At 34.9% G+C, this 18,636-nt stretch overlaps 1 long non-coding RNA gene across 1 annotated transcript; it reads left to right on the forward strand.

Moving 5' to 3' along the window:
• Nucleotides 1–238: 238 nt before the first annotated feature.
• On the forward strand, nucleotides 239–10,614 carry LOC138333135 (uncharacterized). Its single transcript, XR_011209949.1, has 2 exons — nucleotides 239–1,116; nucleotides 9,407–10,614. It is a non-coding gene; the product is annotated as an uncharacterized lncRNA (long non-coding RNA).
• Nucleotides 10,615–18,636: the final 8,022 nt, after the last annotated feature.

Genomic DNA, 18,636 nt, shown 5'->3' on the forward strand with positions numbered 1-18,636 from the left:
GATAGATGCTTCCATCATTTCCCAGATGACTATCTCAGGAAACCAAAGACCCAAAAGAAAAATCAAAAGATAAGAATAACGAAAATCACATTATTTCCAATATTGTTGAAAAGTTGAGAAATGTTTTACCAAACAAACACACAAGTAGTTTTTGTGATAATAACATATGCTTAATTTTATTAGCTTAAGTTCTCAGTTCAAGTCTACCTGTTTTCATCTCCTGATCATAGTACATTGAAGGCCAGGTAAGACGATTTGGTACTGTCAGGAGTTCACCTTTCTCAATGATGCAAGCAACTTCGTGTGTTTGGCCATTGAAGGCCAGGCAAGACGATTTGGTACTGTCATTGATAGGAACCACGTACTTGACTTTTATACGTGTCCCAACATTGGAGACTGTCAAACATTCTCTACATTCCGCAACCTTTCTAAAATGAGGAAGGTTCTCGATTGTCGGATTGACATACTGTGTTCCTCTTTCTATTGCTGTGTTTGATACGTAAATTGGTACTACAGCGTATCATCCTATATAACTGTATAGGAAATATCAAACAACATCGGCGACTTTCGTGCAATCAATGCCTAAAGAATCTACAGAAGAGCCACTAAAGCGTTTGCAAGAAAATTTTCTATTTTTGTTTTTCGAGACACCTTACTTGGCATCATTGGATGAAGAGTGTACAAAATAGAGAAAGTCCTTGCAAGGAAATCGTCGATTTTGCTGTGTAGATATATAAAGATAAATATAGGACAAGAATCAAAGGATGCGTAGATTTGATTTTACAAGCATCACCTTATTTTAATAGTTAATATAGTTTAAAGTGACACTGTTGCTGACCATTATAATAAGTTAATGTAGTTTTATGTGAAAAATTGTGAAAATCTTAATCTGTAAGTGCTGTCAGTAACTTGTAGGTTAATCACCGGTAAAGGGACAACGTCTTCTCTCGTGACGTGTGCACGTTGATAAATCAGATGTCAAGACGTTATAGCCCCGCGGCCGAGCCGGGACATGCTAGCTACTTATCTAGGATGACTCGCATCTCTTATTGAGATGTTACCTGTGGAATGTTTTGCTTCCATATTGACCCAAGACGTCGTCCTGCACATCCAAACGTAAGTAGCATGCTGTTAAAAGTCATTGGGTTATCATAATGTTGTGACTTAAATATAATGAATTCATTTTTCAAGCATATTATGAGGTGTGTATGTGTGTGAGTGTGTGTCTGTGTCTGTGTGTGTGTGTGGTATCTGAATGTAAAAGCTAATTACCGAGATACATTAAATGTATATACATATACACCTTGTCTAATGTATTGAGTTTACCTTACCATGTTACGCTACAGAAAGTTTTAATGTTATTGTGTTGATGTAATGGCTCCAGGTAGGTATTCCTTTTAGTAATAGTTCCTGTGATGAACATAAATATACATAATTTCATTAGCTCCTGAGCCATTAGAGCCATGGTCATGTAAGGACGGCCTCCCAGGTATTTGGTGTGTAGCGTGTTTGAAGTGCGGATGTGTGTTTTGGAAGACTTCCTGCCCTTTTTATAGTGCTATATCACTGAAGCATGCCAGCAGAGACACCAAGTAACATGCCTCACCCGGTCACATACTCGCCGTCTGTATTGCTTTGATTGATGTAAGTGTTGATTCAAGTTATCGTTAGTCTACTTTTTAACTTTGTTTTGTTCAGCATCTAAACACATTGATATATATAACTATTATATGTTATATATTAATGTAACTTGTGTTGTACTGTGATGTAATCAAACATTTGTAAACTTGGAAAGATATGTTATCGTACAGAATGTTTGTGAATTTCACTATATAAGGTTCTTTTGTAGCTATAAATTACATATTCATTAAAATATAGCGTGTCTTGTGCAATCACCCGTGGATCTCCAACGATGCAAGACTTATAGGAGATTTCAGAAAAGATGGCGTGACGTCACAGAAAATTTACATCCGGGTCCTCAAAGGTACAAACACGGTATGGCAACTAATAAAAACAATAACAGATACGTACATCCCTGATACACAATCGATACGTTGACAAAAGTATACACTTTCATACTTGCAAATTCTGATTTCAAAATAGTTTCTTATTGTTTCAGAGGTTACAGACATTTATATTTACAATTGTTTATTGCTAAATATATTTGTTTAGATTTAGTGTTGAAGCCAGCTTGCGAAGCGGTGCCGGGCCGTCACACGTACCCGCTTTTTGTTCACACGTAGAAATCCATGTTGTGAAAAAGTTATGAATAAATAATTGATTTCAATGTATCATATTTCTGTTATACACGAAAAATCTGTTCATAACACTATTTAATATAAATATAACGAAATGTGAACCACCTGGCCAGACCTCGGCCGCTCGTGCATTGCTTCGCTGGTAGATCACCTCGGGCAACAGCCGATAGTTGGGAAATTAATAATATTTATACGTAATTACCAACGTATATCTCAATAAGTACTTGTAAAATATATATATATATTTCGTTATTTCCCATGTATATATTATTTTAAATGAATGTTATAAACCACCGTTACACATAAATGAAGATATACATGTATGTGTACGTAGACGTACAGTATGGCTGCCGATATCTCGAAAAATAAAATAGTGAAATCGTTCAATTTCATGAGTTTATTTTTTATTTTTTAATCACTTTTATTCCATGTGCCGTTATGTGAAGTCCCAAATTGAGGTGATATTACTTTTAAATAATTTGAATACATGTTAGATAGACTACATTTAGATTTATGAATATAGCTACAATGTAGATCGTACTTACTATAAATGCCGACCAGGACACATTGCGCATGGCTTTGAGAATTCTAAAATACTCGAAGTTTTGTTTAAAAATATGATAAAAAGTAACTATAAAATGACTCATTTGAATGTTATAAACTAAATCTCAAAATTTCTAACGAAAAAGTTAACCAGAATACATAATTTTGTGACTATGAAAAATCACGAAATTCGGGATCTCGGCAGCACTGTACGTAATGGCTGCAGTGCGCTTGGGGTATCTACGAAGGCAAATTTTCATTTGGTCATAATCACACATCGTAAGGTGTTTTATTAAGTAAGACTTAGAAAACAGTAATTGCTTATTAAAATATCGGTATAATATTTGGGGGAAACTTGGAATTTAATTTGTAGTTTCTGTCAATTTTGTAACTTCTGTCAATGTTTATACGTAGGTCTAATGGCGGCCGTGTGTTTTTTTTTCTCGTGGCGGTAGAAAATGGAGTATAAACGGAGTAAAATATATAAATACCAGATGTTTATATCTAAATATTATTGTTAAATATTTTTATTTACCCTTTTTATAATTAAAATAACGCAATAGTTCTCGGATTGTCGTACTATTTATTAGAATAAAATGTAAACAAACATCGCAAGCGGCTGTTTTCCCTCTATGTTTATGTGTAGATATACGGAGTTGTACCTTTGAGCGCCCGGATGTACCTTTGTGTGACGTCATCGCCATCTTTTCTGAAATCTCCTATATCAACATTTACACTGAGCGTTTTAATAAGGTCTACTTCAATTCGCTGATACAAAATGTCTCGATGGTAGATGTAATACACAATAATAATGAAAATAGCATTGTTTTCAGATTACGAAAAACCGGTTATAACGAACCTCTAGGGAAAATCACTTTGATGTAACCACAAATTCGTTATAATCGTGTTTTAACACTGCCTTTCAAACAACATGTACTTTGATGATTTTTTTTTTCGTCGGTTACCCGCCGTTTATAACACTTAAACACAAGTTTTTTTCGTCGGTTACCCGCCGTTTATAACACTTAAACACAAGTTTTTTTCGTCGGTTACCCGCCGTTTATAACACTTAAACACAAGTTTATTTCGTCGGTTACCCGCCGTTTATAACACTTAAACACAAGTTTTTTTTTCGTCGGTTACCCGCCGTTTATAACACTTAAACACAAGTTTTTTTCGTCGGTTACCCGCCGTTTATAACACTTAAACACAAGTGCAGCTTAGCGTAGTACAAGCAATCATCGGTCTCGAACGTTAACGATGCTGATCTTGCTGATGACAAAACAGATGTGTAAATTTAGATCAAGTAACCATAAATTCATTATGGAAACTGGTAGATGGATTAATTTGAATTATTAAAGGCCCATTACCTTTCCGGAGCAAAATATAAAGGTTTCTTAAAAACATTAATAACATCAGAAAATATATACCGATGACCTAAAATAAGGTTACGACACCAAACATATGCAAAATTTCCTGCGAAATATATGAAAACAGTGGAGAGTCAATTCGCTGTTTTACCGTCTGGCGCAGTGATAGTCATGAACTACCGCGCGGTATTAAGGACGAAGGCGGGAAACATCATACGACCCGCGTTATGAAAATAAACATTTTATTTATTTTAATCAAATCGTTCAGAAGCTGATGATAAATGTAGTATTAACGGTAAGTTAATAATTTTTAAGTCTCTACAAAAATATCGATCTTGTTTTACATTCCCATTTTAAAAATTAAAAGCCGTTTCGGAAAGGTAGAGGGCCTTTAAAATAAAATTGGTACTTCTTGTGATACCAATGATATTGATATGAATTACAATATTTATTGAAATGCCCATTTTTGACATTAGACAGAAAATTATATGTTAACATTAAGTACTATTACACCATACCAAAGTATTATTAAATTTTCATAGCTAATGAACTCCACAAATATCAAAACATGATGATATATTTATGAATATTATCTCTTTAAAAAGTTATATAATTTGTTCACCTTCTATGTTGCATTTTTGTTGAATGTTGTTAATACGTTCAAGTATACACTGTATTTTGTAAAGAAACCAAAAAAAGTTTGAAGTTTGTCCATCAACCAAATGCAATTTATCATATGCAGTAGGCCTATATACTTTGTATTCCTTGGTGTTTGTTAAGGCTAGCAAAATGTACATTCATCATAATATAATACATGTATTATTGGTATATATTAATTAAAGAAAGTTTACGGTAGAAAATATTTAACTCGAATAAAGTATTATTCTAAATATGCTATAATGTATGGTTTCAGTAATCTTGTAATTATTTATAAGAAGGAATCAAATTTTCTATTCAAAATTTTTGAAGTTTACTGTGATTATTCGATGACGGTGTTTGCATGCATAGAACAAATGATTTTATTTTTAATTTTATTTATATGTATTTGTGTTTCAAGTTCATTTTTTTATTTCATCCAAATACATAACAATTATATAAGGAACAACACAAAAGTTTTCCTTAAAATCGAGACATGGACATACATGAGAGATCCCCAATACTCCAGGAGTTACTATCGCTGTCAATATGGATATTTACGACAGTGATGTTGGACGTTGGACTGGACCGGCCACTAGGCTCTAAAACATTAAAAACATTACTAAAATTTGGCTTGATTATTTTTGTCTCTACTCTGTGTCTGAATCTAAGATTTAGAAATCTGTGGAGGAAATCTTATCAACTGGTTGCCAGTCTGCAGTGATGGTAACCCCTGGAATATCGATGTTGGCATAAGATGACGAAGGGCAATATTTTAATCAATACCAATACATATATATCAGATATGTTGTACAAAACAGAATAAGTAAATAAATATAAGCATCATATCATAAAAGATTTATCAAGAGTATCCTCGGGGTATCTGTCGCTGACAACTCAATCAACTAGAGGACCCCTAACTGGACATCCACCTTAGGCAGTCGTCCAGGACAAAATGTAACATATGAAATATACAACCATTACATGTTGTGGCGCTCTTGGCTAGAAGCTGTATACCAACTGTCAAATGATTCAAAGGAGTTTGTTACAAATGATATATGAGATAAGTATACAAGTACTTTATATATTTGTCCACGTGCGTCTGCTTCTGGTTTTGGAAAAATAAAATATCCTACCCTACTATGTACTGCAATTTTTTTCAATGCGTATTGATGTCGCGAATTATGATTTAAACGCTCTTTACTTTTTTTTCAACAAATTTTATTTTAAAAATATTTGAAAAGGGATCGAGCAACAGACATAGCCTATATGAGTTATATCCCTTTTGATATTTTTCGCGATGATTTGTTTTCATGGTTTTTACCACCCCTGAAATACGCAAAAGTGTACAGGATAATAAGTTGTAACATTAACCCTGTGATTTCTCAAAACAAATTTAAGTCAAACACTTACTTAGGTGAATTATTTTTCATAAAGGTTACAGAAGGAGAAAAACTTAAGATCTGACTTAAATCTGCATTTTTGTTTCGAGAAATCGGCATCTCTGATGATAGTTTATTGGCAACTCTGTTGGTAGTTTATCCAGTATTATTTTATAGACGGTTGGTTTCCCCATACATGCAATTTTCTTCTCTATAAACCTTAATCCATGTATATATCATTGTTTAGATCAATAACACACATGTCCAGATGGTATTCTATTTCGACTACGTTACTGTCTATCTAGGAGACAAAACGATCTCGCTATTTGTTGCAGTAAACTGTATCGACCAAGGTGCCTTCTCTTTTAACAGGAATGCAAGCTGTTGAGAGGATTTTATTGTTCACTGGTTAACTACCATATTATAAAAATATAATATACCCTTTAGATTGAAATCAATGCAATCACATTTCAGTAACGTATGTAATTGATTTTCTATATTCAATTTTTTTTTAATTTTAATTACTTTATGACATGAAAACATATTTTTTTCTTTAACATCAATTTCTATGTAGAGCTAACAATACTTTATATAATCAGTTCTCGTCAAGAAGATAGTAAAATCTTCTTATAGCTTCACGTGAAAAGGTCAGCTTAGCGATTGTTTCCTAGAAAATAAAGCCACTTAGTAAACAAGAGAGATATAATTGCTTCTCATTGTTGAGACAGGTTTGTTGTTGATGTATTATAAGTCCGCTTAACCTACATATATTATTAGGCTTTTTAATATTTTTGCCTAATATACAGACTATATATTAGACAAAAAAATAAAATAAAAAAGCCTAATAATATAGGCAGGTTATGCGGACTAATGTATTAATAATTCGCTAAAACGTATCTAAAATAGTAAGAACTACATTGAAATGTAACATGTATTCATAAATGCTTAAAGTGTAGCTGTATGACGTTTTTATAAAATACTTTATATATTTTGATCATTATCCTTATCTTTTAAGGGTTAAGGCCCTGTTTAAACTAGAGATATTTGGTATGACTATACATGTATATCACTTCTTATAAGTACGTAAACATAATCAAATTTATGAAATGTGTGTATGAATCAGCGCTAACATAGGGTATTAGTGTTGAATCATAAATTGTTGTGTAGCTTGTAAAGTTTGACAAAATATGCTAAAAATGTACATAATGTATAACTATTCCAAAGGGTTTGAAGCATATATATGTCACCAAATAACTATGCCGTTCACGTGAAATGCACGTGAAGAAATATTGCATGTGTACTATATATATATATATATATGTAATGTCGCCTCTGTCTGGCTGTTTCAACGGTATAACTTACTATTTCTTAGAAGAAAAAAATCATCAAGAACCTTATCATAGGAGTAGATTAAATTATATGAATTATAACACATTCTAGATTTCGTGTTTTATTTCCTTTACACATAACATATGTTCAAGATAATCTTTAAAGATGCTCCACCGTCGACAGAGCATAAATGATATTCATCATTTGAGCAATAATTGTTGTTTAATCGTGTACACATATGCTTAATTAACACAAAAATAATGTAAAATTATTTAATTGGCATTTGGTGCATGCACCATCAGTACTTCATTCCATATAGGATTTAGCGCCGCAGATTTTTTTCGGGATGCTTTTTTTTTTTAATATTTTTAACTTAAAGTAAAACTAGAAACTCAAACTTTTCGATGGTGGTAATGGTGTAAAGTAAGTAACTTTTGTAACTGAAGAAAAATACTAAATCGTCTGTTCCTGTTTTGATAGTCAAAAGATACAACTTGTCAGCGGTGGAGCATCTTTAATTAGCCCATATACCTTTGATCTTTGTGTTATATCTTCATTACATAAAAGAACTATTGGTGATGAATTTCATTATTTACTAAAATGTCCATTTTTTACGCTGGAAAGAAGGTTATATATTAACAAGTACTACTATACGCAACCAAATATTCTAAAATTCTCACTACTTATGAATTCTGTTAATATTAAAACATTAAGAAATTTATGTAAATTTATCAAGGGTATTTTCCAAAAGAATTTATGATTTGTCCTTCCTTATATGTACATATTTTCTACTTGTCAAATTTTTGAAATTGATATTTATATATTATGTTTCTCTATACAATGTATTTGTCAAAGAGAACTAATAAAGAAACTTGAAACAAGGTAATTCATAATTAGCAGTAACCCAAATCTGACCTATAATTACAAAGTGGATATTGTTGATGGAGCAGAGAATGTTTACTCTTCCGAGACACTTGGTTCCATTAACCTTGTGAGTCATAAGTCGTCATACATAGTGTCATTGTTTTGCATTAGATTTCATTTTGTTATTATGCCTTTAGTTCAGAATTTGTTTATATCATTGACGCGGAGATAGGCTTTTATGACAATTAATATATTCCGTCTTTTGTTGAAAGATCTTTCTGTAATGAGGAGAAATAACAGCTGTTTATCATCCACATCCGACACCTTATTATTGTGCATTGTCTGCCAATAAACAAATTCAAGGTCTGATTATAGTTTTCATTAGCATCCTGATAAAACAAAAATTCCTTTTGAAAACAGACAGCACAGATGTTCACCTCTCTTTTGTGCTGAGCAGCAACTTCTGCATCTTGACAAATGACAGGCAAAACATTAAACTACACTGTATGTCAAAGAAGACAATAAGATGTGCGTGTATAAGGTTGTTCAGAATCACAATAGAACTAAAAAAAATTTGTTCTTTTGTTTTTAATGCAAAATGTTTTGATGTTGAAAATCGATGTGTGGTTTGGTCTTTTTACAAAGCCATCAATATTCAACTCATCTACCACCTGAAGACACATTTAGACTCTTCTAAATCAAAGACTAGACCAGTTCATTATGAAATTCCGGGGGTAATTTTGGCCACTATAAATCATTGCTTTATCGACATAACACTGTTATTCTGTATTTATCACATTCACCCCCGAAGACACATTTGAATTCGTCTAATTCGGTGGCTAGAAGAGTTCATTACGATGGATCAGGGGTCAATGGGTTAATACATGCACATATTTATGTTTGCGATAGGTTATTTGTTATGATATATACGTATCTTGCATTAACCATACATATCATATGTATTAATGAAAGATACACCACATCAAGTCAAACATATTTTATGGTGTCTCCTTTTGTTTTGTAGAAATAACACTATGGAATAACAAGAGACGGTCGGGATATCCGGAGACACGAGAGTTGGCAACAGTCGATCAAAAACAAGAGAGAGAGAAAATAAGAAAACAAAGGCATCCGGAGATACAGAACGACTACAGACGATGATCTGTAAGAAATTATGAAAGTACGACGAGAGGCTGTGACCAACAACAGTTGATCAAGGTGACAAAGTGAAAGGTACTGGTTATACAACAGACCGAAAGAAACCAAGGACACCAAAAAGTAACGGAGACAAGGCAACAGTGACCTCCAAATATAAAAAGAGCCACTAGAAAAGCCTCACAGTAAAAGTATAGAGTCATCTCACAAAGCCAACACTGCGAGGGATCAGAGTTTTATTGAGAGTCGTCAAAGCTCTGAAAACAATGCAAGAACCACGAGTCTTCTGAGCAAAACATAAAATAAAGTAGTGTAATATATAAATTGTGTGACCATTCCGGATATATTTTAAAGTTTCAAAATGGTGGATCCATTGAATAAAAAATACATCCAGGTGTATGATGGGTACTCGTGTGACCGGGAAGAGAAAGATGCGGTTACCTTGGCAACGAAATTTTCCAACGCGAAACTCACAGTGTTGTGTACTTTTCTAGTTGTGATAAGTTTTGGAATGCTTCTAATGATGTACAAGAATATATGGCACATGAGTTTGATGTCGGAAAAACTCAAAAACTCCCTCCATGACATGGAAGAAGCGCATGCGCACGTTAGGTGGATGATTAATCGTCTCAAGCATGCGCAAAACGTGTCTCATCTACCGGAAATGTTGAGCATGAAGACTGATCACGTGTGAGACAGTTTATCCACTCATGTATGTGCTTTGATCATTACTAAAATTTGAATGTAAAGTCCTTGTCTAAATACCGGATTTCTTGGCTCATTCCACCATCCTATGTTGAAGAGAAGCTCTTTGTACAGTCAAGATTTTTCGAGGCTAGTGCAATTCATCTTCTCTTTGTGATTGAGTATGGAAGCAAAGATTCCTTCACATAAGCAAACATCGTTTTGTCTACTCAAGTGGGAAATTGTTTCAGTGAACTGGCATAATCGTATCATTCAACAATCTAAAAACTAGCTTTCGGGAGCAACCCCAACATCTCCACATCTTGATGTAGTCTGTTGTGGTTGTTGCGAATGATAAAGCAAGGTCAATAAAAGATGTCTCATGTAAATGAATCTTACGCCAAAACTTTTTTTTTCTCGAAGAAACATTATTTTGTTTTAAACATAACACTTTCAAATTCTGGACCAACAGTACGTAAATATTTCCGTATTGTGTGATCTACATTTCAATGTTACGTGACCCTCTTTATGAAGCCACTATCCAAACCGTAAGCTGAGCTGAAAGAGAAGTTACTGAGTTTTAAAAAGTTGATGAAAATGGATTGTGCCGTCGAAAATTGACAGCTTCTAGGTTCATTTTTCAACGGAATATCTGTACAAAAAAAGGAACGTTGAAAAAAAATGTCATTAATATCCAATAGCCGTCAAACGTCTTCACAATAATGAAATGTATGTCAATGTTTAAAATGCTAATGTTGATCCTCTAGTCGAACGCATTAGAAAGCTTGAGGCTGAAAATGATGCTCTTCAACTTGAACAGTACAACGGGCGCCCTCTTGCGCGTTTTATAAGCAGTAAAGGGCCTAATATAGAACCTTGCTGTACATCAGTAATTGTAGATTCGACTGAATACCCGTTGTTCTTCCATCGCTAACAAAAGTATTTTTACCACATTTAATTAAATTTTACATTGAGTCCCTCAATTGTACAGTATCATGCATTTTGCACACAGTGTGATAGCAACCGATTTGGTGTTTTATTGAAAATTCATATAACTTCGAGGTTAACTATCTAAAGTTGCCGAGGTGCCGCTACATATAAAGGATCACTGTACATGTAATCTGAAACATAAAAGTGCCGCTACATATAGAGATCACTGTACATGTAATCTGAAACATAAGAGTGCCGCTACATATAGAGATCATTGTACATGTAATCTGAAACATAAAAGTGTCGTTTTCATCATTGAAATCGTTGGATTCCTGAACATATTTGTTTTCCTGAATGTCGTAGCCGTTTCTCCATCGAATTCGCCCTTCCAATGGCTGAGTAAGTGTTTATTTGGAGACACTTACAACCCCTCACCAAAAAGAGAAAGTTTGTTTTACTTAAGCCTTCACCAAGGATAGAACGTGTTTTTCCCTTCTTCTTGAAACGCATATCAACGCCCCAAAGTGAGTGGAGATGAGACGCAAACATCTCTTAACTCTTAATGGTTAAAATCAGTTGCTAAATGTGGATTACTTTACTTTCTTTGCAATATGAAGATTCTGTTTGGACCAGTACGATGTTTCAGTTGACCTTTCCCTATTGTCATGCGACGTCGGTCATAAACTTATAAAACTTTCAAACCTACGACTATCTTTTACAACGAAACAGTATAAAATCCAAATGAATATGGGAATGCGGAATACTGCGCTTGCATTTGTGGGCAGGGTATGAATTCCACCCCGTTGCCGCTAGTGTTGCAAGCCCCGATGTGATCCACATCGGGCACTTTGAGACTGATAAAATATATTTTTCGGGTATTATCCTTATGTAACTGTATTGTTCTGACAACTATGATCAATATTCAATTCACAAACCTTTCGATTATAATCTTTCATCAACCATTAGTGGTAAAATCCAAGGCAAACACAACACATGTATAATTCTGTTCAAATACGCCGCCATGTTTGATTTACCGGAAACCGTGACGAAATGAAACACTCAACAGGTAAAATATGTTTAAAAGTTTTAAAAAGCCAACAAACTAAGAATAAATATGGTGAAACTGAACAAATGTAAGTATTATTAAGAATTAAGCAAAAAAGAATTTTTAAAGTTCATGTTAAAAACTTTGTAACATTTATTTCTTTCGTAGTGAAAATTTGTAGGTCATTCCATATATGGTACTAGGTGCCATATTTGGAGCGCGAGACTTTCTAACGAGAAGCATCATGGCGGCCAAGTGAGCCGTGTCGGAGATGTGAGCCATTCAAAAGTGCTTCAAAACATAATTTAGACATGGAGGTGGGTAAATAAATAATCATTTTATGTTAAAAATGTTTGATATTGTTGAATTTAATTAAAAAATTACATGACACACATGAAATGCAACATTTTCACCGCTGGATGTTTTGCAACACTACGGGCAATGGGACGGAATCGTAGCTCTGACGACGACCATCTGTCAGAAATCTTCCGTCCGTCGTTCAGAGCTACGTCATCGCAGCTACACATCTCTATCTGCTGCTAAAGATAGGCGGTCGGAATCACCAGAGAGCAGAAGTATATAAATAACTCCAAAACTAAGACAAGGAAATCCCCTATCCATTCTTCGCTCAATGACCGACCCCTTGCTACAGACAGCTCATTAGTTCGGCTCTATAGATACACAATTACTGACCCATTTATTTACATATCATCTCCACTACAGTGCCCTAATGTTCTCACCACCATTACTACATCATTAGCGCTCTCAGACTGACCACAGCCCTTTCTAGTCTCAATGGGGACAACCTACGTCATCGGAAGGGATATCGGGCACACAAAAACAATGAAAAAACGCCCGCTTCAAGATGAAAAGCGGCTGAAATCATGACATAAAAGCAATGCATCTTCTAAACCTATCGCGCGTCAAAGACAGTGTATTGTTAGAGACTCTGTGAAACTATAAGATATCGTCAAACTAGCTCAGATAATGCAAACACCTCGACACAATATTTTTCGACAGCAGGGATATCGGTCACATTTTATTCAATAAAACGTAACAAGTTGTAAAAAAATTAATTTTGCTGCCACAAAACCGTCCCATTTACTAATATGTAATATATGACTATTGAAAGAAAATATTTCATTCATTATATCTTCTAGTGGAGAAACATAGACGGTGCTTAATTAGAAATTATGAAAGTGATATTTTATAATTTCTAATAAAGCACCGTCTATGTTTCTCCACTAGCAGATATAACGATTGAAATATTTTCTTTCAACTTTCATATATTACTCTTTAGTAAACGGGACAGTTTTGTGACAGCAAAATTTGTTTATTTACAACTTATAACGTGTTTGTGAAAAAATGTGACCGATATCCCTGCTGTCGAAAAATATTGTGTCGAGGTGTTTGCATTATTTGAGCTAGTTTGACAATTTCTAATAGTTTCACAGAGTCTCTAACAACACACTGTCTTTGACGCACGATAGATTTAGAAGATGCATTGCTTTTATGTGATAATTTCAGCCGCTTTTCATCTTGAAGCGGGCGTTTTTTCATTGTTTTTGTGTGCCCGATATCCCTTCCGATGACGTAGGTTGTCCCCATTGAGTCTACAAATGGCTCGGTTTACAGCTGGCGTTGACCATAACCGCCATCTCTATTTAACCCCTGCTGGTCTGCTGACCCAATAACTACAAACTAATTGGACATGCTAATTGTTACACCAAATTAATGATCCTAGTGATCTAATCTACCTATCATAGAGACTAACAATTAAAACTACTTAAAACTACAATTATACTCAACCTTTATACACTAAAAACGCCACACTTGGGATTAGACACAAGTTGTTAACTTATAATCCGTCTTCTCCCGTAAAAATAAAATGATGATATATACATATGACCGAAAATATTAAACAAAATGATGATTGAATAACGCACAAAACTAGCTTTGAGATGAAATTTACAATGAAGTTCAAGCATGATGGAAATGTCTCTGTACCCCCATGTCTTTATAAAATAAAATTACTGTAAAATACAGAATCAATTTGTAAATAATATCATTAAATGAATCAAATGTCAAATATTAGAAATACACCTTTGTTCAAAGTACAGGAAAGTATAGTAATACATACATTCAACAGTAAATGTATGTACGATCCATTTAGTTAACTCCTAATACAAATGTACATGTATATGTATCAGAACTGAAAAATTACGACTGCTGGTTAGTAAGTTTTTAAATGTGTAAATACATTTTTAGATGATCAACAAGTTACAAAATCGGGTAGTCGATTGACACAGAAAACTGCCGTCTACATAACGCTTTCTGAAGCATTCGATACATGAAAACTCTACACCATAAAATGTCTATGCCTTTCTTCCTGTATGCACCACACTGTAACTCCATACATCGCTAATCCGAGCTAAGGGCTCCTTGCTGAGTGCACACGCGTTTTACCATGTGTCAAACCGATTACGAAATCAAATAAAAAAATTGTAAATATGAATCAATTCAATCAAAGCGTTTAGAATGGCGAATAAAATCAAGAACTAATGGAAATAAAATTTTGTTATCTGTTTCATACAAAGCATCAGAACCAAAAAAGAACAGATCTTCAGTTATATCAATCAAGTTCAAGTCTTGTAAAAGTTTATGTATCAATATGTTTCTAGAGACAACAAATAATGGACATAATAATAAATAGTGTTCAACGGTCTCCATGGCCTGGGAACATGTACATAGAGGGGATTGGGTTAAATTAACACGTTTAAGATCGGAATTTAGTTCACTACATTTATGCCTTAGTCGAGTATGAATTATATTCAGTTTTCTGTTACTGAATGAGTAGAAGTTGGGAGCACATTCCCTATTAAAGAACGTATTTGGATATCAAGATTATTCCAATGTTTTGTTGTATGAGGTTTAAATGATTTTTCAAAAGTGCCTAATCTGGTTCTTGGAACTACGTAATTGTTAAGATTTCTTAAATTGTAATTGCTTACGGTATGTACTGGATTAGACATGAGGTCGTATAAATAGGAAGGAGTAAGGTTATTATGTATTTTGCAAAATAGTGTAAGTTTACTTGACTTTCGACGGTTGCTTAATGTTTCCCATCCTGTTTCATTATATAAACTTTGTCGACTTGTAAAAATAGGGAGACCAGTCACAAATCTGGCTGCCTCTAGTTGTAGCTTTTCTAAACTGTCTGAATTATAACTATTACATTCATCCCAAACTTCACAAGCATATTCCAAAAGAGGTCTTATAAAAACAGTATACAATTTTGAAAGCGTCGCTCTACTTGAGTGAATTTCAATTTTCTTTTGGCCCTAAATGACCTTATTTGTCGATGGGCAGTAAAACCCAAACAAACAAAGGTTACACTCTTCATCACGACTGTTGATGTATCATCTACCCAACAGACTACGTCAGAAAGACAAATTGTCACAAACGGATTATATGATGTATATACAAGTATGACATGCACTGTATTACGGAAAATGGGCCAATTGTTGGTCCACATATTTCCGTTTCTCGCGCTGTGTCAAGTCTGGGTCAAATTATCTTAAGATATTCATAGATACTCGAATTTAATTTCTTCCTGTTTTGGTCATAACGTCTGATTAAATAGCTTGGACTTCATTTTTTCCGCATCATTAATACCATTCATGCTCTCTTGAAATGACACGTGTCAAGTGATACTGCATATCGCCATCTCACTTCTTCTTCCTTACATATATACGCTGACGGCGACTTGTTATCATTGGGAGCCAACCAGTATCAGCAATTATTACACAGGCGAAATTTTGATACCAAATAGTCACTAACAAGCCCAATAAAGGAAATCTTACGCCAGTGGCTGAAAAGGGATCATACAACTGCTTATGATAAAGAGGATCGCCCTGTATGGTACCAGAAAGGAATAATGAATCCAGTGATCATTTTCTTACAATTTGTTTGTTTCATCAGATGCACCTACAGTTCATCGATCTGTAAAGTTGGCAAACGAGACATTTTAAATAACTGTTCATGTTCTCTTGTCCATGTGTCTTCCTTACAAGATTTAGCAGAGCCGGACTGGAACCGGACGACGAAACTCGTTCCAGACGTAGAATACTTGACGGACGCCATTTTAACGCAAACGCCGTGGATTCAATTTGGCGGATGCTGGAAGTCAAGCAAGCCCGAACATGTTCTTGCAACATCCGGAATTCGTCTTTCGGGTGATTATCCTATCTCGGAATGTTTGCAGTTTGTAAACAGTTCGCGGTTTTATTTGTGGGGATCCAGATGTATTGATGAAGAAAGTGCCGGTGTCCATGCGGGAGAGTATCGGTATGATATTCAACCATGTAACGCTTCTTCGGCATCGTTCTGCCTTACAGGGCAACATAAATGTGTGTGTCAGTATGACGTTGTCGACATCCCTTCAGGGAAGGAAATCGGGAGCTGTAAGAGTGTTTCATTTTCATATGAAGACAGCAAAAGCAGCAGCAATCCTTGGAAAGCAATTCTTCATACCGAAAATTGTGATTCCAAACTCCCATTCTTTTGTCTTGGAGGGAATTTTTCAAAGAATTTTGACAGCGAGTTTAAATTCTTCGAGGATAACACTTTTGTGTCGGCGGCATTAATGTGTACGCTTTATCGCCTAAACTTCGTGAGTATTACAGACATGCACAGTATGCCTCTTGACTTTCAGAAGCGTTTCCTAAACAGTTCCGTATCCTACTGGTCACCGTTCTTTCGGGAAGAAAGAATGATCTCAGGTGGAAACAGACTCACGAATGAGACTGAAAATTGTGTGTCCGTTACAGCAAACAAAAACCAGACTGCAAAGTTCAGTGTTCGAAGCTGTCAATTAACGGTGTTAAATAATGACACGGAATGTTCACTCAACCCATTCATCATTGGTTCTGTCGGCAGTTCTGAAAAGGACTTTTACGAATACTTTTACCTTCTTTTAATACTTGTTATTCCGATGATAGTAATTGCGGCTTGTGTCGTTAAAGGGTGCTGTGCGGTGAAAACAACTGGGTATGCAGATTTCTCTAGAAAGGACAATGTTGGTCGATCTAGGGCTGGTCAACACAGACCTAGATCGGAAAATCATTACCATTCGGTCAGATTGTCCAAACCAATCAAAAGGCAGTCTACAGAACCACCTTCGTTGGGTGCATCATCCATATTTGGGGATGTGCCTACTGTCCGCGCGCGCTTTGAAATGGAGGACGATGAACCGCAATATATGGAAATGAAGAAAAAGAAAGACTCTTCCGTATATGTCACATTAGAACTTAAATTTCCGTTAAATAGACCAAACACTTAGAGCAAACAGGTCGAATTCAATCAGCTGAGAAGGCTTTAAGCAAATACGCAAGGACGTATATCTGATTATAAAATATGATTGATTATTTTAATGTCCTACCAATAGCCAGGGTCATTAAGCATGGCATCTCGTGAATGTTGCGTGTTGTGTGCGTGATGTGCATCAATGATTTGGGAGGCTGCTGTATGTTCCTCTGGTGGCTTTTAGTGATAGGGGAACTCTTGTCCTTTTTATAGTGCTATCTCACTGAAGCATATCGCCAGAGATATTGAAGAAGCACACCCCACACGTCCATGATATCAGTCAAAACGGGTGAAAGGGGACGAACCAAACTGTTATCAGCACATATCTTGTTTTGGCGGAAATTTTCAATGAACAATATCAATATGGTATATAAGTTACTAAGGTCAAATGTGAATAGATTCAGACTAACATCGTGTTCATTAGATTGATTTCGGAATATACTCTGTGGCTCTATAGGAATCTTATGGTACATGACATTTGCACTAATGATCATGTAATGATTGTCTGAAAAGCCAATGAACTGTTGCAGATGTGGACTGAGCAAATCTGCAATGGCCGTACGTTTTTTGTTTGTTTATTATTACTAATTATTTACTCTGTTTGTCAGGCGTCCAAAGGACAAAATCCGTGCATGGATTAAACCCAAGTCCTTATGTAGATGTTCTTGTTCTCCAGGGCCTGGCATCATAAAACTCCCTCAAGGCAGATTTTCATATACTGGTACACTCGGTAAAAAAATGATTGTTTTCCCCTTCCCAGACTCTGTTCAAACAAGTTCATGGGTATATGCATGTTTTTTGTTGTTGTTTTTTTTAATAAAGTAAAGTCAAAGTAAAACATCAAACATTGAATCATAAAGATCTTCACTTCATTATAAGGGTTGTATGTGAGCTGATACAAGTTTAATATCCATGTCACAATGATTCATACAAGGAAAAACTTCTCAGATATATGTGAAAAATCAGCTTTTGAGTGAACAAGATATTGAAAGGTCAGTATCAAGAGGAAATTTTTTTTTTTTTTTTTTTTTTTTTTTTTTTGGGGGGGGGGGGGGGGGGGGGGGGGGGGGGGGGGG

This window comes from Argopecten irradians, chromosome 10 (genome assembly GCF_041381155.1).
Source record: "Argopecten irradians isolate NY chromosome 10, Ai_NY, whole genome shotgun sequence".
Taxonomy (NCBI): domain Eukaryota; kingdom Metazoa; phylum Mollusca; class Bivalvia; order Pectinida; family Pectinidae; genus Argopecten; species Argopecten irradians.